Here is a 23,979-nt window from a genome sequence, read left to right on the forward strand (position 1 = left end):
AATGTTTTTCTGGAATTCTCTTGCCTTTTTTGATGATGCAACAGATGTTGGCAATTTGATCTGGTTCCTCTGCCTTTTCTAAAACCAGCTTGAACATATGGAAGTTCAAGGTTCATGTACTGTTGAAGCCTGGCTTGGAGAAATTTGAGCATTACTCTGCTAGTGTGTGAGATGAGTGTAACTGTGTGGTAGTTTGAACATTCTTTGGCATTGCCCTTTTTTGAAATTGGAAGGAAAACTGAACTTTTCCAGTCCTGTGGCCACTGCTGAGTTTTCCAAATTTGCTGGCATATTGAGTGCAGCACTTTCACAGCATCATCATTTAGAATTTGAAATAGCTCAACTGGAAATCCATCACCTCTCCTAGCTTTGTTCGTAGTGATGCTTCCAAAGGCCCACTTGACTTCGCATTCCAGGATGTCTGGCTCTAGGTGAGTGATCACACCATTGTGATTATCTGGGTCGTGAAGATCCTTTTTTGTACAGTTCTGTGTATTCTTGCCACCTCTTCTTAATATCTTCTTCTTCTGTTAGGTCCACACCATTTCTGTCCTTTATAGTGCCCATCTTTGCTTGAAAAATTCCTTGTTATCACTAATTTTCTTAAATTGATTTCTAGTCTCTCCCATTCTATTGTTTTCCTCTATTTCTTTACATTGATCACTTAAGGCTTTCTTATCTCTCCTTGCTGAACTTTGGAACTCTGCATTCAAATGGATATATCTTTCCTTTTTCCCTTTGTCTTTCACTTATTTTCTTTTCACAGCTATTTGTAAGGCCTCCTCAGACAACCATTTTGCTTTTTTGGATTTCTTTTTCTTGGGGATGGTCTCAATCCTTGCCTCCTGTACAATGTCATGAACCTCTGTCCATAGTTTTTCAGGCATTCTGTGTATCAGATCTAATCCCTTGAATTTATTTGTCATTTCTACTGTATAATCATAAGGGATTTGATTTAGGTCATAGAAAACATCACTACAAACAAAGCTAGTGGAGGTGATGTAATTCCAGTTGAGCTATTCCAAATCCTGAAAGATGATGCTGTGAAAGTGCTGCACTCAATATGCCAGCAAATTTGGGAAACTCAGCAGTGGCCACAGGACTGGAAAAGGTCAGTTTTCATTCCAATCCCCAAAAAAGGCAATGCCAAAGAATGCTCAAACTACCACATAATTGCACTCATCTCACACTCTAGTAAAGTAATGCTCAAAATTCTCCAAGCCAGGCTTCAGCAATATGTGAACCGTGAACTTCCTGATGTTCAAGCTGGTTTTAGAAAAGGCAGAGGAACCAGAGATCAAATTGTCAACATCCGCTGGATCATGGAAAAAGCAAGAGAGTTCCAGAAAAACATCTATTTCTGCTTTATTGACTATGCCAAAGCCTTTGACTGTGTGGATCACAATAAACTGTGGAAAATTCTGAAAGAGATGGGAATAACAGACCACCTGACCTGCCTCCTGAGAAATCTGTATGCAGGTCAGGAAGCAACAGTTAGAACTGGACATGGAACAACAGATTGGTTCCAAATAGGAAAAGAAGTTCGTCAAGGCTGTATATTGTCACCCTGTTTATTTAACTTATATACAGAGTACATCATGAGCAACGCTGGACTGGAAGAAACACAAACTGGAATCAAGATTGCCAGGAGAAATATCAATAACCTCAGATATGCAGATGACACCACCCTTATGGCAGACAGTGAAGAGGAACTCAAAAGCCTCTTGATGAAAGTGAAAGTGGAGAGTGAAAAAGTTGGCTTAAAGCTCAACATTCAGAAAACGAAGATCATGGCATCTGGTCCCATCACTTCATGGGAAATAGATGGGGAAACAGTGGAAACAGTGGCAGACTTATTTTTCTGGGCTCCAAAATCACTGCAGATGGTGACTGCAGCCATGAAATTAAAAGACACTTACTCCTTGGAAGGAAAGTTATGACCAACCTAGATAGCATATTCAAAAGCAGAGACATTACTTTGCCAACAAAGGTTCATCTAGTCAAGGCTATGGTTTTTCCTGTGGTCATGTATGGATGTGAGAGTTGGACTGTGAAGAAGGCTGAGCGCTGAAGAACTGATGCTTTTGAACTGTGGTGTTGGAGAAGACTCTTGAGAGTCCCTTGGACTGCAAGGAGATCCAACCAGTCCATTCTGAAGGAGATCAGCCCTGGGATTTCTTTGGAAGGAGTGATGCTAAAGCTAAAACTCCAGTCCTTTGGCCACCTCATGCGAAGAGTTGACTCATTGGAAAAGACTCTGATGCTGGGAGGGATTGGGGGCAGGAGGAGAAGGGGATGACAGAGGATGAGATGGCTGGATGGCATCACTGACTCGATTGTCGTGAGTCTGAGTGAACTCCGGGAGTTGGTGATGGACAGGGAGGCCTGGTGTGCTGCGATTCATGGGGTCGCGAAGAGTCGGACACGACTGAGCGACTGATCTGAATGGTCTAGTGGTTTTCCCTACTTTCTTCGATTTAAGTCTGAATTTGACAATAAGGAGTTCATGATCTGAGCCACAGTCCATTCCCGGTCTTCTTTTTGGTGACTGTATAGAGCTTCTCCATATTTGTCTGCAAAGAATATAATCAATCTGATTTTGGTATTGACCATCTGGTGATGTCCATGTGTAGAGTCTTCTCTTGAGTTGCTGGAAGAGGATGTTTGCTATGACCAGTTCATTCTCTTGGCAAAACTTTCTCTTGGCAGTCTCTTTGCCCTGCTTCATTCTGTACTGTAAGGCCAAACTTGCCTGTTACTCCAGGTATCTCTTGACTTCCTACTTTTACATTCCAGTCCCCTATGATGAAAAGGACATCTTTTTTTGGTTTTAGTTCTAGAAGGTCTTGTAGATCTTCATAGAACCGTTCAACTTTAGCTTCTTCAGCATTACTGGTCGGGGCATAGACTTGGATTGCTGTGATACTGAATGATTTGCCTTGGAAACGAACAGAGATCATCCTGTGGTTTTTGTAATTGCATTTAAGTACTGCATTTTGGACTCTTTTGTTGACTATGAGGGCTACCCCATTTTTTCTAAGGGATTCTTGTCCATAGTAGTAGATATGGTGGTCATCTGAGTTAAATTCTCCCATCCTATTCCATTTTAGTTTACTGATTCTTAAAATGCCGATGTTCACTCTTGCCATCTCCTGTTTGACCACTTTTAATTTACCTTGATTCATGAACCTAACATTCCAGGTTCCTGTGCAATAACATTCTTTACAGCACCGGACTTTATTTCCATCACCAGTCACATCCACAAGTGGGCATTGTTTTTGCTTTGTTTCATCTGTTCATTCTTCTTGAGTTATTTCTCCACTTTTCTCCAGTTCATATGGGACACCTACCGACCTGGGGAATTCATCTTTTAGTGTCATGTCTTTTTGCCTTTTAAACTGTTCATGGGGTTCTCAAGGCAAGAATACTGAAGTGGTTTGCCATTCCCTTCTCCAGTGGAGCACATTTTGTCAGAACTCTCCACCATGACCCATCTGTCTTGGGTGGCCCTACACAGTATAGCTCATAATTTCATTGAGTTAGATGAGGCTGTGGTCCATGTGATCAATTTGATTAGTTTTTCTGTGACTGTGGTTTTCATTCTCTCTGCCCTCTGAGGGATAGGATAAGAGGCTTATGGAAGCTTCCTGATGAGAGTGACTAACTGTGGGGGAAGCTGGGTCTTGTTCTGATGGCTGGGCCATTCTCAGTAAATCTTTAATCCAGTTTTCTATTGATGGGTGTGGCTGTGTTCCCTCCCTGTTCTTTGACCTGAGACCAAACTATGAAGTAATGAAGATAATGGCGACCTCCTTCGAAAAGTCCTGTGCACACACTGCCACACTGCACTCAGTGTTCCCAACCCTGCACCAGGGCAGTGCCAACCCACGCCTCCGCTGGAGACTCCTGGACACTCACAGGCAAGTCTGGGTCAGTCTCTTGCGGGGTCACTGCTCCTTTCTCCTGGGTTCTGGTGCGCCCAAGGTTTTGTCTGTGCCCTCCAAGAGTCTATTTCCCCAGTCCTGTGTAAGTTCTGTAATCAAATCTGACTGGCCCCCAAAGTCAAATTCTCTGGGGGTTCTCAGTCCCTTTTCCAGACCCCCAGGTTGGGAAATCTATTGTGGGTCCTAGAATTTTCTTAACAGTGCAAGAATATCTTTGGTATAATTGTTCTGAAGCTTGTGGATCATCTGCTTGGAGGCTCTTTGGTGGTGTAATGGTGACCTCCTCCAAGATGGCTTATGCCACAGGCTGTGTGACCCGAATAGTTGCACACAGAGCCCCTGCCCCTGCAGCAGACCACTGCTGACCCGTACCACTGCAGGAGACTCAAACACAGGTCTGGCTCCATCTCTGCGGGGTATCTGGGTCCTGGTGCACACAAGGTTTTGTTTGAGCCCTCCAAGTGTCTCTGGTGGGTGTGGGGTTTGATTTTATATGTGATTTTGCCCCTCCTACCGTCTTGCTGGGGCTTTTCATTTGCTCTTGGACAAGGGATATCTTTTTTTGATGGGATCCAACGTTCTCCTGTCATTGGTTGTTCAGCAGTGAGTTGTAATTTTGGAGTTCTCGCAGGAGAAGATAAGTGAACATTCTTCTAGTTTTTTGGTATTAAGTAAAAAAAAAAAATCATTTAGCAACATGTTACTTATTGGCATAACTGAAAAATCTGGAAATTAATGGAAGATTGAAAATTGAACACAAGCAAAGCTATGTAAGGAAAGTAGAGGGATCAGAGGAAGAAAGTGACATAATGAGAAAGATGAGGTTAATGTGTATTATTTTAAAAGTACTATTTACTCAACTATCAGTTATTGAGAAATTACTATTTCTAGTCACTGCACAAAATATCACAGAGCTAAAATTCCAGGGGAGGAAGAAAACAGACATCAAATGTATAGTGTATCAGGAGGGGATGAAAGTTAGCTATCCTTACATATTAAGTAGAATTGGCTTAAATTTTTAAATAACAATAGGTTAAAATTAAAAAGTTTTTTGGACAGCTTAAAATAGAAATTATTCACCCATAGTCACATAACTATACAGTATATATACTGCATAACTATATACTATACAACAGTCACATAACTATACACTATATATAGTTCATAATGTAAGGCGTCTCCACTAGATGTTCTTGTTAGCATCATGCCTTTATATGCTAACTGCTACTGCTGCTGCTAAGACGCATCAGTCGTGTCCAACTCTGTGCGACCCCATAGACGGCAGCCCACCAGGCTCCCCCATCCCTGGGATTCTCCAGGCAAGAACACTGGAGTGGGTTGCCATTTCCTTCTCCAAGGCATGAAAGTGAAAAGTGAAAGTGAAGTCGCTCAGTCGTGTCTGACTCTTAGCGACCCCATGGGCTGCAGCCTTCCAGGGTCCTCCATCCATGAGATTTTCCAGGCAAGAGTACTGGAGTGGGGGGCCATTGCCTTCTCCGTTATAAGCTAAAAAACACACTAAAACAATGCTTCATTTATAATGAACTGTTACCAAGATAATCTACTGATTTATAAGGAGACTTCTCCCTGTATTATCTTTGAAATAATAATTGTGACCTTCCCTGCTCATCTCCAAGCTCCCCCTTTTCCAAGCCATGTTGCTTTGGGTCTTAACAGCAGTGTTAAGAAGGGTCTACTTGGATAAGTTAGGACTCTAGAATCAGTTTGATAGCTTTATATTCACACCATAGAGTCGTGGAGCTCTGTGACAATTGATTAAAGAGTGAACAGATAAAGGTAATGAAATGACACCAGAAAGGGGACTTCACCAGGGGAAGAGGACTTACAACTCGGTGGACCATTAAATTACCTCTCTTGATTTGTTCCAACAAGATATATACAGTCTTAGTCCACATGTTTTGTATTACTACCATGTATCTGAAGCTCATTCATGCTTGCTTTATTTATTTCTTTTTAAAATCTCCAACTTTGCTTAAAACTCTGTTCAAGCAAAATAATGTATACAGTAAAGTCTTTTGCATGATTACATTCTTTCATACTTTAAAACTTCTTTGAAATTTATATAGATAGCATTTGAAATCCCGCTGTTTGGATTGGCAGAACTGTTGCACATTCATTTATGTAATCATTCATTCAGTCATATAACAATATACATTGAGAATTTACAGCAATGTTAAGGTACTGTGCTCACATATATAGAAAGATATAGAAATAAAAGATCCATTCTCTCTAAATCTTGAGGGTATATAGATAAGGTTGATGACATTTATTTATTTATTTATTTGGGATTGGAATGAAAACTGATCTTTTCCAGTCCTGTGCCCACTGCTGAATTTTCCAAATTTGCTGGCATTTTGATTGCAACACTTTCACAGCATCATCTTTTAGGATTTGAAATAGCTCAACTGGAATTCCATCACCTCCACTAGCTTTGTTCGTAGTGATGCTTCCTAAGGCCCACTTGACTTCACATTCCAGGATGCCTGGAGTGATCACTCACCTAGAGTGATCACACCACTGTGGTTATCTGGGTCATGAAGATCTTTTTTGTATAGTTCTTCTGCGTATTCTTGCCACTTCTTCTTCATATGTTCTGCTTCTGTTAGGTCCATACCATTTCTGTTCTTTATTGTGTCCACCGTTATGCATTTTTTTTCTTTTAAAAGACACTTGCTCCTTTGAAGAAAAGTTATGACCAATCTAGACAGCATATTAAAAAGCAGAGACATTACTTTGCCAACAAAGATCCATCTAGTCAAGGCTATGGTTTTTCCAGTAGTCATGTATGGATGTGAGAGTTGGACTACAAAGAAAGCTGAGCGCCGAAGAATTGATGCTTTTGAACTGTGGTGTTGGAGAAGACTCTTGAGAGTTCCTTGGACTGCAAGGAGATCCAACCAGTCAATTCTAAAAGAAATCAGTCCTGAACATTCATTGGAAGGCCTGATGCTGAAGCTGAAACTCCAATACTTTGACCACCTGATGCGAAGAACTTAGTCATTGGAAAAGACCCTGATGTTGGAAAAGATTGAGGGCAGGAGGAGAAGGGGATGACAGAGGATGAGATAGTGGATGACATTACCGACTCAATGGACATGAGTTTAAGTAAGCTCCGGGAGTTGGTGATGGACAGGGAAGCCTGGCGTGCTGCAGCCCATGGGTTGCAAAGAGTTGGACACAGCTGAGCAACTGATCTGAACTGATAATTAAGTGCAATTATAGAAGGATGCACAGAGTGAAGAAAAGTTGGCACCTAATTCACCCTTGGTATAGGTTACTGGACAAGAATTCCTAGAGAAGGTGACATTTGTCATGAGTTTTAAAGATTAAGTCATATGGAAATAGCAAGAAGAGGGAGACAGGAAAAAAATATCATAAGAAGTCTTCCTGGTTCCCAAAAGAATTAAAGATATTTGGGCAGGAACTGATGCTCTGGATCCCAGGTCTTATGGTCATTCATTCCTAAGCCATAAATTCTGCCTTTCTGATTCTGTGTCTAGAATAACCTGTTAGTGGATGTATTTATGTGGGATCAGAAGCAGCAACTGGGGTATACTTAGTGTTGTTATTGTTCAGGTACTAAGTCATTTCTGACGTTGTGATCCTGTGGGCTGAAGCCTGCCAGGCTCCTTTGTCCATGGGATCTTCCAGGCAAGAATGCTGGAGTGTATTGCCATTTCCTTCTCCAGGGGATCTTCCCAACCCAGGGATTGAACATATGTCTCCTGCATTGGCAGGAAGATTCTTTACCTGAGAGCCACCAGAGAAGCCCATAGTGTAGGGAATAAAAATGAGTTTCCATAAGAAAGCTGGGTTATGGGCTTCCGCTCAGGTAGACAGGTCAGCAATTGTCACTAACAACTGCTTTTTGTTAACAAAAAGCCTTTTCATATATACCCAGTTTGCTGCTTGATGTGGGAAGGTCTCATGGGTTGTAAGGCTGTCTAACTAGCCCTCCTCTGTGAGCTAAGACAAGGTAAAAGGCTGCATTTGTTGGATAAGCTCGTGGTTCTTCAAAGCCATCTGAGTCCCCAAAACATATTATTGCCCTATTGCCTTCAGATAGGATGAGAAATTCATGGTTTGTCTTTCTGGGGAAGTGAAGGGCATCCTCCTCCCACCCATACTCCTTTCATGCTGGAAGCCTAGGGTGTTGGCATGAGTGCAAGATGGGATAGATACCCACTTTGCCGAGGAGCCAAGTGATCTGAGGTGGAGGCTATGTCTTCAAGTTCCAGTATCTGTGGATCAAGTGGATTACCATGAGCCCACCTAGGTGGGAGTAGGAACTGAGGGGTCCTGAGCAATATCTCCAGTGCACAGTCCCTGTGCAATCCACTGAGCTTCTCAGCACTTTGCAGGCCTTTCCTAAAGCGCTTCTGAGTTCCGTGTGTGCCATGTGCATCGTGCACACTCTAAACTGCTGCCTGAAGCGTGCTGTCCACTCAACTCCAGCCGCCACTGCCACACTGTTCCCTGCACCACAATGTAAGTGCTCACCTGTAGATTGTCTCTGGAAATACAAAAAAGCGTGCTGCATGCTACTCCCCTTCCTCCAGGGTGGTGTGGGAAGGGAAAAAAAGAGAGCGGGCATTTCTTTTTTAACTTCTCACACAATGTATATAGAAGGTTCTATTCAAAGATAAGAGAAAAGCAAGGGTTCTCACTGCTGCCCTCTTTACATAGCACAGATATATATTATCTGTGCAAACTCCCTTCTACTTTCCATCAAAGAAAGACGAGGAGGCCTTCCACACCTTCTGATATGGTTGGACCTTTGCTTAGATAAAACTTAATGACCGAATCCTACAGGTTCAGCACTTGGTCACAGAAAACTAGCCAATCTGATCACATGGACCACAGCCTTGTATAACTCAGTGAAACCAAGTCATGCAATGTGGGGCCACGTAAGATAGACGGGTCATGGTGGTGAGGTCTGACAGAATGTGGTCCACTGGAGAAGGGAATGGCAAACCACTTCAGTATTCTTGCCTTGAGAACCCCATGAACAGTATGAAAAGACAAAATGATAAGATACTGAAAGAGGAACTCCCCAGGTTGGTAAGTGCCCAATATGCTACTGGAGATCAGTGGAGAAATAACTCCAGAAAGAATGAAGGGATGGAGCCAAAGCAAAAACAATACCCAGTAGTGGATGTGACTGGTGATGGAAGCAAGGTCTGATGCTGTAAAGAGCAATATTGCATAGGAACCTGGAATGTCGGGTCCATGAATCAAGGCAAATTGGAAGTGGTCAAACAGGAGATGGCAAGAGTGAACGTCGACATTCTAGGAATCAGAGAACTAAGATGGACTGGAATGGGTGAATTTAACTCAGATGACCATTATATCTACTACTGTGGGCAGGGATCCCTTAGAAGAAATGGAGTAGCCATCATGGTCAACAAAAGAGTCTGAAATGCAGTACTTGGATGTGATCTCAAAAACGACAGAGTGATCTCTATTCATTTCCAAGGCAAAACATTCAATATCATGGTAATCCAAGCCTATGCCCCAACCAGTAACTCTGAAGAAGCTGAAGTTGAACGGTTCTATGAAGACATACAAGACCTTTTAGAACTAACACCCAAAAAGATGTCCTTTTCATCATAGGGGACTGGAATGCAAAAGTAGGAAGTCAAGAAACACCTGGAGTAACAGGCAAATTTGGCTTTGGAGTACAGAATGACAGGGCAAAGGCTAATAGAGATTTGCCAAGAGAATGTGCTTGTCATAGCAAACACCCTCTTCCAAAAACAAAAGAGAAGACTCTACACATGGACATCATCAGATGGTCAACACCAAAATCAGATTGATTATATTCTTTGCAGCCAAAGATGGAGAAGCTCTATACAGTCAGCAAAAACAAGACCAGGAGCTGACTGTGGCTTAGATCATGAACTCTTAATTCCCAAATTCAGACTGAAATTGAAGTAAGTAGGGAAAACCACTAGACCATTCAGTTCAGTTCAGTTGCTCAGTCGTGTCCAACTCTTTGAAATCCCATGAATTGCAGCACACCAGGCTTCCCTGTCCATCACCAACTCCCAGAGTTCACCCAAACTCATGTCCATCCATGAGTTGACTCATTGGAAAAGACCCTGATGCTGGGAAGGATAAGGGGCAGGAGGAGAGGGGGAAGACAGAGGGTGAGATGGATAGATGGCGTCACCAACTCGATGGACATGAGTTTGGGTAGACTTCGGGAGTTGGTGATGGACAGGGAGGCCTGGTGTGCTGTGATTCAATGGGTCGCAAAGAGTCGGACACTACTGAGCGACTGAACTGACTGACTGATGTAGAAGGAAGAGCCTTGAAATTGAGAAATATCTTTTCTAATTTCATAAACCTTGGCTTTTTCAATACTACCATCTTGCTACACTTGACAGTAACTTCTTCATTCTGTAGCTACTCATTGGTGCCCTCTCTGTGGAAATACCCATCATGGCCCAGCATGAGAAGTAGAAGGCAACAAGGGAATATGATATACAGGAGAAATGAAAACAGATTCATTCAATACTTGCAAAACTGTATCCCTGTATCACTGAGAAAGAATGATGCCCAGATATTCAAATGTATGATAAATCAATAGGAAAATGAAAAGGAACCTAGACATATGGGTTTATAGACATAGAGCTGTTATATCACCAGGTTTAATAGGTCAGGTGGTCTTTGATCGGGTCTTGAGCAAGTATATTTCAGGAATGGAGAGAAGAACCACATTTCACAAAACTTGGGGAATAAATTATCTATAGGTAACAAAACGGTTCTCTGCAAGATGTGTACAATTAATTACTGTTTTTTTACAGATGTCAAAGTCAGGCATCATCCTGGCAGGATGTGTATGAGAAGGTGTGTAAGTTCACTTGGGTGCAGAGAAAACACCATTATAACCCAAAAAGAGAAGCAGCTCACTACAGCATGTGCTTTCTGAGAGAAACAGGTGAAGTTCTCGTGTATTAATAAAGAAGCTACCTAAAATAAATGAAAGAAACGACTGTATTTATTCAGTTCAGTTCAGTTGCTCAGTCGTGTCTGACTGTTTGTGACCCCATGGATGTAGCACGCCAGGCTTCCATCACCCACTCCCGGAGCTTACTCAAACTCATTCCCATCAAGTTAGTGATGCCATCCAACCGTTTCATCCTTTGCCATCCCCTTTTCCTCCTGCCTTCAATCTTTGCCAGCATCAGGGTCTTTTCCAATGAATCAGTTCTTCACATCAGGTGGCCAGAGTTTTGGAGTTTCAGTTTTAGCATCAGTCCTGCCAGTGAATATTCAGGATTGATTTCCTTTAGGACTGACTGGTGATCTCCTTGCTGCCCAAGGGACTCTCAAGAATCTTCTCCAACACCACAGTGCAAAAGCAACAATTCTTCAGTGCTCTACTTTCTTTATAGTCCTACACTCACATCCATACATGACTGTTGGAAAAACCATAGATTTGACTAGATGGCCCGTTATTGGCAAAGTAATGTCTCTGCTTTTTAATATGCTATCTAGGTTGATCATAGCTTTTCTTCCAAGAAGCAAGTGTCTTTTAATTTCTTGGCTGAAGTTATCATCTGCAGTGATTTAGGAGCCCCCAAAATAAAGTCTTTCACTGTTTACATTGTTTCCCCATCTATTTGCCATGGAGTGATGGGACCATATGCCATGATCTTATTTTTCTGAATGTTGAGTTTTAAGCCAACTTTTTCACTCTTCTCTTTCATTTTCATCAAGAGGCTCTTTAGTTCTTATTCACTTTCTACCATGAGGGTGGTGTCATCTGCATATCTGAGGTTATTGATATTTTTCTCAGCAATCTTGATTCCAGCTTGTGCTTCAACCAGCCTGGCATTTCACATGATGTCCTCTGCATATAAGTTAAATAAGCAGGGTAATAATATACAGGCTTGATGTAATCCTTCCCAATTTGGAACCCGTCTGTTTTTCCATGTCCAGTTCTAACTGTTGCTTCTTGACCTGCATACCGATTTCTCGGGAAGCAGGTAAGATGATCTGGTATTCAGTTGTTTATTCAGTTCAGTTCAGTTCAGTCACTCAGTCGTGCTCGACTCTTTGCAACCCCATGAATCGCAGCATGCCAGGCCTCCCTGTCCATCACCAACTCCCAGAGTTCAGTCAGACTCACGTCCATCGAGTCAGTGATGCCATCCAGCCATCTCATCCTCTGTCGTCCCCTTCTCCGTCTTTTCCAATGAGTCAACTCTTCGCATGAGGTGGCCAAAGTACTGGAGTTTCAGCTTTATCATCACTCCTTCCAAAGAAATCCCAGGGCTGATCTCCTTCAGAATGGACTGGTTGGATCTCCTTGCAGTCCAAGGGACACTCAAGAGTCTTCTCCAACACCACAGTTCAAAAGCATCAATTCTTAGGCACTCAGCTTTCTTCACAGTCCAACTCTCACATCCATACATGACCACTGGAAAAACCATAGCCTTGACTAGATGGACCTTTGTTGGCAAAGTAATGTCTCTGCCTTTCAATATGCCATCTAGGTTTGTCATAACTTTTCTTCCAAGGAGTAAGCATCTTTTAATTTCCTGGCTCCATTACCATCTGCAGTGATATTGGAGCCCAAAAACATAAAGTCAGCCACTGTTTCCACTGTTTCCCCATCTATTTGACATGAAGTGATGGGACCGGATGCCATGATCTTCGTTTTCTGATTGTTGAGCTTTAAGCCAACTTTTTCACTCTCCACTTTCACTTTCATCAAGAGGCTTTTTAGTTCCTCTTCACTTTCTGCCACAATTTAGGCCACACTAAGTAATCTGAGTAATTTCTGCTTCTCTATAATTTGTACTGTCTTTCAAATGCTTAATTGTTTATTCCTATGTCTCAAACCATCTGGAAATATCTGAGTTTGATTAGAAACTAAGGAGGCAAATGCACACTGTTTTTACTTAGGTGCACATTGCAACATTTGGAGGCCGTGAAAAAATCAAGTCTAATGAAAAAAAGTGAATGCTACATTCTAAAAATGAATGATTTGGTGACACAAGTAGAACTTTTGAGTAGACACAGCAGGGGAGGGAAAGGGAGGGATGAATTGAGAGAGCAGCATTGAAACATATACATTACCATATGTGAAACAGATAACTAGTGGGAATTTGCTGTATAACACAGAGAGCTCAACCTGATGCTCTGTGATAACCTAGAGGGTTGGGGTGGAGTGAGAGATGAGAGGGAAATTCAAGAGGGAGGGGACATATGTATGTATGCTGCTGCTGCTAAGTCACTTCAGTCATGTCTGACTCTGTGCAACCCCATAGACGGCAGCCCACCAGGCTCCCCCATCCCTGGGATTCTCCAGGCAAGAACACTGGAGTGGGTTGCCATTTCCTTCTCCAATCCATGAAAATGAAAAGTGAAAGTGAAGTCGCTCAGTCGTGTCTGACTCCTAGCGACCCCATGGACTGTAGCCCACCAGGCTCCTCCGTCCATGGGATTTTCCAGGCAAAAGTACTGGAGTGGGTTGCCATTGCCTTCTCCAATATGTATGTGTACCTATGGCTGATTCATATTGATATATGCCAGAAACCAACACATTGTAAAGCAATTATCCTCCAATTAAAAATATATCAATTAAAAAAAGAACTTTTAAAATCTAGGTAATGAATTAATTATAATACCTCGTGGCTTGAAGAGCTCAGAACATTCATTGATAGTTCATGATGATCTTATTTCATGTAAGATTATAATTAAAGAAAAATAAATACTTTGAACTGTGGAAACTATGATTCATCTGATTTTTGCTCATACCCTCAGTATGGAAGAGATGTAGGCAAGGTAAAAGGAACACAAAGAATTTCCAAAAAATACTACTATGACTGCTACTACTATAAAATTTTTACACATTTTTTTTGTAGCAAACTTGAAAGGGTCTCATCTCTACCTTCAAATTTCTTCAAACTAAGAAGAAGTTTACCTTTTGGTCTTCACTCCTCTCTTATACATGAGATTTTAATAACCATTATTATTTTATTATTATTATTATTTTTGAGGAAGAGGAGGAAAAAAAATCCCCTGTCACTCTTTTGCTTCTGCTTCTGACCAAGATATTTTTGCCTTATCCTTAAATCTTCTTTTTCTGGACTTAGCCTGAAGAACTTCCTGGATATCTGACTCCTGCTGGTCATAGCACTCCCTACAAGCAATTGATTCAAGACCAAATAGTTGCTTTTGTATGTGGAAGGGAAATGGGAAGATGACAGGGACCACTAAGGACTAAAGTTTACATGTTGAAATCCTAGTGTCCAAGGTGATAGTATTTGGAATTGGGACCTTTGGGAGGTGATACCCTGGGGGCTCAGATGCTGAAGAATCTGCCTGCAATGCAGGAGACCTGGGTTTGATCCCTGTGTTGGGAAGATCCACTGGTGAATAGAATGGCTACCCACTCTGGTATTCTTGCCTGGAGAATTCCATGGAGGGAGGAGCCTGTGGGCTACAGTCCATGAGGTCACGAAGAGTCAGACATGACTGAGTGACTAACACTTTGGTCATGGGGCTGAAGCCCTTATGATTGGGATCAGTTCAGTTCAGTCACTCAGCCACGTCTGACTCTTTGTGACCCCATGGACTGCAGCACACCAGGCTTCCTTGCCCATCACCAACTCCTGGAGCTTGCTCAAACTCATGTCCATTAAGTCGGTGATGCATCCAACCATCTTATCCTCTGCCGTCCCCTTCTCCCCCATCAACAGAAATTTGAATTAAAGATTTACTGAGCATGGCCCCGCCCATCAGAACAATACCCAGTTTCCTCTACAGTAGTCTCTCCCATCAGGAAACTTCCATAAGCCTCTTACCCTTATCCCTCCAAGGGAGGACAGGATGAAAACCACAGTCACAGAAAACTAATCAAACTGATCATATGGACCATGGCCTTGTCTAACTCAATAAAACTATTCCGATGCCAGGTAGGGCCACCCAAGACAAATGGGTCATGGTGGAGAGTTCTGACAAAACGTGGTCCACTGGAAAAGGGAATGGCAAACACTTCAGTATTCTTGCCTTGAGAACCCCATGAACAGTGTGAAAAGGCAAGAAGATATGAATGGGATAAATGCCCTTATAAATGAGCTTCTAGAAAACTGTTCCTTCTTCCATGTGAGGATACAGTGAGAAATCATTAACCTATGAACCAGAAGCAGAGTTTCGTGGATATTCATTGGTTAAATCTTATACAACTAGTATTGCGATCCTTCAAATGATGCTGAATTGTGTGCAAATTTTTCTCTTATTCTCTGTTTGTGGGCTTACTTATAATGTGAATGGCAATGATACTAGTTGGGTTTCTGCACTAAGCTGCTTCACCAGATCACATTCTGAAGGTGATTACCAAGATATGTTGACTCAACCCAAAAGTTACGAAGACTTGGAGCTAGAAGATATAGATCCTGTTTTCATGATCAGGAAATCATAAATTTTTTTACCACACCAGTGTATCTTGCCATGGAGAAGAAATGGCAACCCACTCCACTATTCTTGCCTGGAGAATATCATGGACATAGGAGCCTGGCAGGCTACAGTCCATAGGGTTGCAAGAGTTGGACATGACTTAGCAACTAAACCACATGAACCAGAAGTAGATCCTCACCAGACACCAAAACTGCCAGCACCTTGATCAAGAACTGTGAGAGGGATCAAACAAAGGTATCAATATTCCATCATACTATTCTGCCGTGTGATGGCATATAGTGTTTATAGGCACAATAAGGGGGAGAAAGGCCTTTGAAAAAAAGATACCACATAGAGATTGAGGGAGAAGAGAGTAAAGTGGTACACAGAGAATGAGAATTGCAAGTTTCCAAATGTTTCTCAATCCTTTCCCACTTTGCTGTGTCTTGCCCATTGTATTTCTAGTAGTTTGTGTAATTGGGGCTGACATCACTTGGCCTTTATAACATTGTACTCTCTGGCATGTGTGCATTAAATAGAATGTCAGATTAGGTCTACGTGCATTGTAAAAAAAAAAAAATGAGAAAAGAAGCACCATAGTAAGCATAGCGATACGTGTCATTTTTTTTTCCTCCTTTTCTTTTTAGTCAATAGATTTATTTGAGTCTGCCTGTAGTTTGGCAAGAAAGCTTATTTTTGTGCCACATGAGTCAGTTAAGATGAGAATAATAATTTGAACAGACGTGGGAACGCATTGCTTTTGGAAGCAAGGTGCCTAATAGAGGACACCATCTCAACAAAATGATATGAACATTTATAGACAGAAGGAATTTGTATGTTTGCATTGACAAATTAAGATGGAAACCGTTTCAGTTGTCTGTTCCAAATCCTATGTGAGAGAGAAATAGAGACAGAGATGGAGTTTGATACAGAGAGGCCAAGAGAGAAAGAAAGAATGAATATAAAGAAGAACCTAATAGTCCTATTATGGAGAGTGTGTGATGAGAATGAAGGATGAGACCAACACAAGCATCAGTGCCAGCAGTCAGAGCATGAGCTCAGGCTCCAGCATTAGCCATTCCCAGCCAGCAGGGAGTCAACAATGTAACGGGGGTTGTAAGATCCAGAAAGCCTGTGGCCCGAGCCAAAGGAGACAGAGACCCGAGACCTCTAAAAAACACAGAGAGATATCAGCAATCTCAAAACTTCCTGAGAAAGATCACAGGTATGAATATTAAAAAAATCTCATACAGGATCCACATTTAAAGAGGCAATGCACCTCATCCTAGAGCTTAAAAAGAGATAATGGAGTAGAGATGTATGGAATTTAGAAAGAAAAAACAATTCTTAAAAAACAAAACAAAAAAACCCTTTACCTCTGGAAGGCAGAGAAACAGGTTCTATTTTTGATGTTTTTTAATCTTCTTTCTTTCTGTCCCTGTGCATATTTTTCTCAGTCAGCATCTGGCCTCATGTTAAAGCAGCTGTTCACATGAGACTTTTGGATTGTAAATCTTTTTTTTTTTTTTTTTTTTTTTGCTGAGAACTCTGCAGCTTGCTACTCAGAACTAGCTAACAGGGCTGATAATCTAATACTAGGAAGATCATCATAAACAAATTAGCATCTTGTTGTGTTGGTTACATTGTTGCTCTATGTACCTGGAGAAGCCCTTCTCTAGGCTATCTGGTTTTCTGACTAGTCACAAGTGTCTTCCTCAGTTTAATTTATTAATAATACAAGCAAGTAAATGGGAAGATGATATTTGGGAGTTGGTGTGTCTTAATCTTCAGAGTCTCAGACACTCAAAGTGTCCCTGTTTTATCTTCCAGAGAAGACTCATAGTTGCAACTTAACAGTTCAGCCTGACCATGATGGATATGGTCATCCAGCCAGTGCTCCAAACAGGTTAAGGATTTAAAATCCAAGCAGCAGATAGTCCCAAAATGTGCCTCAGAATTCTCTTCCTGCTCATCTCCGTGTTTCCTGCTTCTAGCCTGTGCTTCCTACACCTTTCTTTCTTCTTGGAATTTTAGCCTAGATTTTAATTTTCACCTATAATCTCAGTTTGAGACATATTACTATCAATACTTTCTTGGACTTCATGCTCATATCTTAGTACTACACATTCTTGATTTTGGAATTCTAGAACCTCCGGATTAAAGACACTTCCATCACTGGTCAAGCAGGTAGAACCTGCCTTGCTAGGGATGAGGTACAGAAAGATTTTAATTGAAGTAGTATCAATTTTGGTAAATGCATTTATTCTTAATAAGAGCCCCTATGAGACTAAAGAAAAGTATAAGTTAAAATACATTTTACGCAGAAAAGATAGACTTTTACTTTTATGGTGATTAAAATAGTTTTTATAATGCCCTTTGAAGTGAAAGTGTTAGTCATCCAGTCCTGTCTGACTCTTTGTGACCCCATGGACTGCAACCCATCAGGCTCCTTGGTCCATGGAATTCTTCAGGCAAGAATACTGGAGTGGGTAGCCATTCCCTTCTCCAGGAGATCTCCGTGACCCAGGGATCGAACCTGGATCCCCTGCATTGCAGGCCGATTCTTTACCATCTGAGTCACCAGGCCCTGTATTCTTTTCTCTTCTGCAGCAAGACAGACATCTTAGAATGAATGTCAACAACTGCCATATCCTTTCCTAGATGGATAGGTCTAGAGATCCTGAAATGTCCTAGGGACTTTGCCTCAGAAAGCAAATCTCTTTAGATCCATTGAAAATACTCTCAGAGGGTTGATGGGAGGGCTGCCAGAATTACTGAAAGTCACTTACTTTAGAAGGAATTGAAGGGAATACCATAAGAGCCTAGGTATTTTGAGGATTTAAAAGGAAATATGGCTTAGGTAGATCCCATGGGAAATAGAAGGATGATGGTGTTAGGTCTTTGAGATGAAGGGTAATAGAATTCCCTAGTTAGTGCTCCTGAAGCCAGCTGGTGCCCATGAGAGTGACTGGGTATGAGAACCAAAAGAAATGCAAGCTGAAGTTTGCAAATTTAACCCCAGAGCATTGCACAAGGAGATGAGCTGGTTTCTGGTGGAAGAGGCCGATGCAGGTGCCGGCACCATCAGGACGTGACTGCGGTGGTCCACCAGCAGGACCAGGTTTTGGGGCAAGGTCAGGTGGCAGGAAGCAGCAATGGTACATGGATCAGACTCTATATGCACTATAAAAGTCTCCACCCTAATGAATGTGAAAAGCTTCTTTCTTAATTTTTTAAATTAAATATTTCAGACACAGAGAAGAAAAGCATAATAAATGCCTGTTTACCCACCATCTAGATTTATCAAACTAGTAACATGTGCAGCATTTTGATGCACCATTCTTTAAGTCATTACCCAGATATTTTAAGCCTCCTTTGTAACCACCCCTAATTCCATTCCTTTCTCTTTTCCCCATGTTTGTCACTCCTTCATAGATTTTTACATTTTTACTATTGCCATAAATAATATGCAACATTGTTTTTAATGCTTCAAAACATGTTTTTTAAAAGCATTAAAATATTTTTCTGGAAATACCACATTATGTATATATCATTCCTCAACTTTTTAAAAAAAACTCTTCCTTGTTTTAGATATGCCCCTGTTAATTTATGCATAGTTGTAATAATTTTTTAACATTTAACATTTGTAATAAAGAGGCTGACTTCATTTATGATGTTTTGCTGAGAGTTTTCCAGCCCCACAATTCTCCCTTACCCTTTTGGCCCACATCTGGACAATCTTATGAGAAAGCCCACTGCTCACTCCTTTGCCATCATGGGAAGTTCAGGCTATGCAAGCCCCAGCCTTAGAGTATGCATGAAAATACTAATCCCTCAATGTGGGTTAAGGGTTAACCCATGTGGATAGGAGTTAACCTTCAGAAAGCCACCTTACAGTGACTAATAAACCTTTACATACCCTCTTGATGTGTGGGGCATTATAGGTCTAGACAGTGAACCAGGTGTGGAGTGAAGTTTCTGGAACTGTTTCTATGGTTGTATCAATTCTCCAGAAAGTAGGTGGCTGAGAGAGGGTACTTACCATTAACAGATATTATTGAGTGACTAACTGATGGGTTCTGGTTTACTCGTGGTGAGGCGGTTGCCAGCCTAGTCCCTGCTGGCAGCACAGTGGCACCCGAGGCTTGTGCTCCAAGATCAAGGCTCTTTTACCTTGTTCTCATATACTTGAGTGTCCGTCCCACAGAAAGATCACAAGGCTAAGGTAACTAAATTGGGAGGAAATCTCAACCTTTCTGTATTGTTAGAACCGTTTCCTTTCCCAGGCCTGTTAAGTTGGTATTGAGCCCACTGCCAACCTCGAATCCCCTTCTTGGCAGCAGAACTTGTAAGGGCTGCTTCATATCTCCCAGCAGCTTTCCTAATTTTGACTCTCCCAGTGGGATTTGTAGAAGGCATTGTTAGTGTTTACCAAGGTCCAATTCTCTACCTCTTTGATGTTAGATATAGCCATGTGATTACATGACTAGTTGTGGCTAATGAAACACAGGCAAAAACGACATACTTCACTTCACGGCCAAAGCATTTAGTTGCTGGTGCTCAACAATCCAGCCCTTTTTCTCTTGCTGAGAGGACTATAGATGACTGTAGTGACATGGTCACATTTTAAGATGATAGAACATCACCAAATAAAATTTAAATTTCTTAAATGACAACTCATATGCCTAGCTTTCAGAATAGTGAAATATTTCTTATACTTCAGAGTAAGAGATAAATTGTCCCAAGGAAGTTTAAAATAAACATTAGATGGAAGTGGGCTTATTTATAAATTTGGAATAGTCATTAGGAAAGCCCAAATAATGTGGATTGGAGAAAAGGATTAAGTAGCTCTTAAAATCAGATATGCAGATGACACCACCCTTATGGCAGAAAGTGAAGAGAAACTAAAAAGCCTCTTGATGAAAGTGAAAGTGGAGAGTGAAAAAGTTGGCTTAAAGCTCAACATGCAGAAAACGAAGATCATGGCATCTGGTCCCATCACTTCATGGGAAATAGATGGGGAAACAGCGGAAACAGTGGCAGACTTTATGTTTTTGGGCTCCAACATCACTGCAGATGGTGATTGCAGCCATGAAATTAAAAGACGCTTACTCCTAGGAAGGAAAGTTATGACCAACCTAGATAGCATATTGAAAAGCAGAGACATTACTTTGCCAACAAAGGTCCATCTAGTCAAGGCTATGGTTTTTCCAGTGGTCATGTATGGATGTGAGAGTTGAACTGTGAAGAAAGCTGAGTGCCTAAGAATTGATGCTTTTGAACTGTGGTGTTGGAGAAGACTCTTGAGAGTCCCTTGGACTGCAAGGAGATCCAACCAGTCCATTCTGAAGGAGATCAGCCCTGGGATTTCTTTGAAGGAATGATGCTAAAGCTGAAACTCCAGGTACTTTGGCCACCTCATGTGAAGTGTTGACTCATTGGAAAAGACTCTGATGCTGGGAGGGATTGGGGGGCAGAAGGAGAAGGGGACAACAAAGGATGAGATGGCTGGATGGCATCACCGACTTGATGGACGTGAGTTTGAGTGAATTCCGGGAGTTGGTGATAGACAGGGAGGCCTGGCGTGCTGCAATTCATGGGGTCGCAAAGAGTCACACATGACTGAGCGACTGAACCGAACTGAACTGAAAATGTGAATAGAGTAGTAGTCCAGAAGGTGTTTCAAATCTTTTGTACACATATACATTTATCTGCACAAAAATTTGCAATTTCAATCTTGAGGAGGACAAATGCACTATGGTTTGAAAACTAGTAAGTATTTATTTATATTAGTTTTCTAGGGCTGCTATAACAGTACTACAGACAGGGAGGCTTAACCAACAGGAATTAATTGTCTTATAGTTCTACAGGTTGGAAGTCCAGATTTATCACTTCATCTGCATTGGTTCTTTCTGAGAGTTCTAAGGGAAGTTCTAGACCTCTCTGCTTGACTTGCAGATGGACATCTTCTCCCCATGTCTCTTCACAATGCATGGCTCCGGGTCCACGTGCTCGCTTTTTATGTGGACACTAGTTATATTGGATTAGGATATATATATATATATATCTCTCCCATAGACACACACACATATATACACACAGACGGAGAACCCTGACTACTAATAGAGATGAATTTTACACAATCAGAAAATTCATGGGTGGTTTCCTTGAGAAAGAGGCTTATATGTAGATAATACCCATGAGCATCTAAATATTTTCCAGATTAAAAAAGAAGCATCTATAAATGCTTTATGATGACAGGGAACACAGTGATCACAAAAGCCTATCTAGAAGCCAGTGTATGTGGGAGAGAGAATGAGGTTGATGATGGTGTGAGATAATGTTGGAGATTTAAAGGGTGGGGTGAGCAGACCACATAAAACCTTGTATGTTACTTCATCCTAAAAAGGGATATTAAACATGATAATTTGTCATTTCAAAATGATCTTTCTACTCCTAGAGGAAAACATAGGCAAAACACTCTCTGACATAAATCATAGCAAGATCCTCTATGATCCACCTCCCAGAGTAATGGAAATAAAAGCAAAAATAAACAAATGGGACCTAATTAAACTTAAAAGCCTTTGCACAATGAAGGAAACTATAAGCAAGGTGAAAAGATAGCCTTCAGAATGGGAGAAAATAATAGCAAACGAAGTGATTGACAAAGAACTAATCTCAAAAATACACAAGCAGCTCAATATCAGAAAAATAAATGACCCAATCAAAAAATAGGCCAAAGAACTAAATAGACATTTCTCCAAAGAAGAGATATAGATGGCTAACAAACACATGAAATGATGCTCAACATCACTCATTATCAGAGAAACGCAAATCAAAACCACAATGAGGTACTATTTCATGCCAGTCACAATGGCTGCTATCCAAAAGTCTACAAGCAATAAATGCTGGAGAGGGTGTGAGAAAAGGGAACCCTCTTACACTGTTGCTGGGAATGCAAACTAGTACAGCCACTATGGAGAAGAGTGTGGAGATACCTCAAAAAATTCAAAATAGAACTGCTATACGACCCAGCAATCCTACTGCTGGGCATACACACCGAGGAAACCAGAATTGAAAGAGACACATGTACCCCAATGTTCATCACAGCACTGTTTATAATAGCCAGGACATGGAAGCAACCTAGATGTCCATCAGCAGACGAATGGATAAGAAAGCTGGGGTACATATACACACTGGAATATTCAGTTCAGTTCAATTCAGTTGCTCAGTCGTGTCCGACTCTTTGTGACCCCATGCATTGCAGCACGCCAGGCCTCCCTGTCCATCACCAACTCCCGGAATTCACTCAAACTCACGTCCATCGAGTCGATGATGCCATCCAGCCATCTCATCCTCTGTCGTCCCCTTCTCCTCCTGCCCCCCAATCCCTCCCAGCATCAGAGTCTTTTCCAATGAGTCAACACTTCACATGAGGTGGCCAAAGTACTGGAGTTTCAGCTTTAGCATCATTCCTTCCAAAGAACACCCAGGGCTGATCTCCTTCAGAATGGACTGATTGGATCTCCTTGCAGTCCAAGGGACTCTCAAGAGTCTTCTCCAACACCACAGTTCAAAAGCATCAATTCTTAGGCACTCAGCTTTCTTCACAGTCCAACTCTAACATCCATACATGACCACAGGAAAAACCATAGCCTTGACTAGATGGAACTTTGTTGGCAAAGTAATGTCTCTGCTTTTGAATATGCTATCTAGGTTGGTCATAACTTTCCTTCCTAGGAGTAAGCGTCTTTTAATTTCATGGCTGCAGTCACCATCTGCAGTGATTTTGGAGCCCAAAAAATAAAGTCTGCCACTGTTTCCACTGTTTCGCCATCTATTTCCCATGAAGTGATGGGACCAGATGCCATGATCTTCGTTTTCTGCATGTTGAGCTTTAAGCCAACTTTTTCACTCTCCTCTTTCACTTTCATCAAGAGGCTTTTTAGTTCCTCTTTGGTTTCTGCCGTAAGGGTGGTGTCATCTACATATCTGAGGTTATTAATATTTCTCCTGGCAATCTTGATACCAGCTTGTGCTTCTTCCAGGCCAGCTTTTCTCATGATGTACTCTGCATATAAGTTAAATAAGCAGGGTGACAGTATACAGCCTTGATGTACTCCTTTTCCTATTTGGAAAGAGTCTGTTGTTCCATGTCCAGTTCTAACTGTTGCTTCCTGACCTGCATACAGATTTCTCAAGAGGCAGGTCAGGTGGTCTGGTATTCCCATCTCTTTCAGAGTTTTCCACAGTTTATTGTGATCCACACAGTCAAAGGTTTTGGCATAGTCAATGAAGCAGAAATAGATGTTTTTCTGGAACTCTCTTGCTTTTTCCATATCCAGCGGATCTTTGCAATTTGATCTCTGGTTCCTCTGCCTTTTCTAAAACCAACTTGAACATCTGGAATTTCACGGTTCACGTATTGCTGAAGCCTGGCTTGGAGAATTTTGAGCATTACTTTGCTAGCGTGTGAGATGAGTGCAATTGTGCAGTAGTTTGAGCATTCTTTTTTTCTTTGGGATTTGAATGAAAACTGACCTCAGCCATTAAAAAGAATGCATTTGAATCAGGTTCTAATGAGGTGGATGAAACTGGAGCC

The sequence above is a fragment of the Bubalus kerabau genome, chromosome 3 (genome assembly GCF_029407905.1).
Source record: "Bubalus kerabau isolate K-KA32 ecotype Philippines breed swamp buffalo chromosome 3, PCC_UOA_SB_1v2, whole genome shotgun sequence".
Lineage (NCBI taxonomy): Eukaryota > Metazoa > Chordata > Mammalia > Artiodactyla > Bovidae > Bubalus > Bubalus kerabau.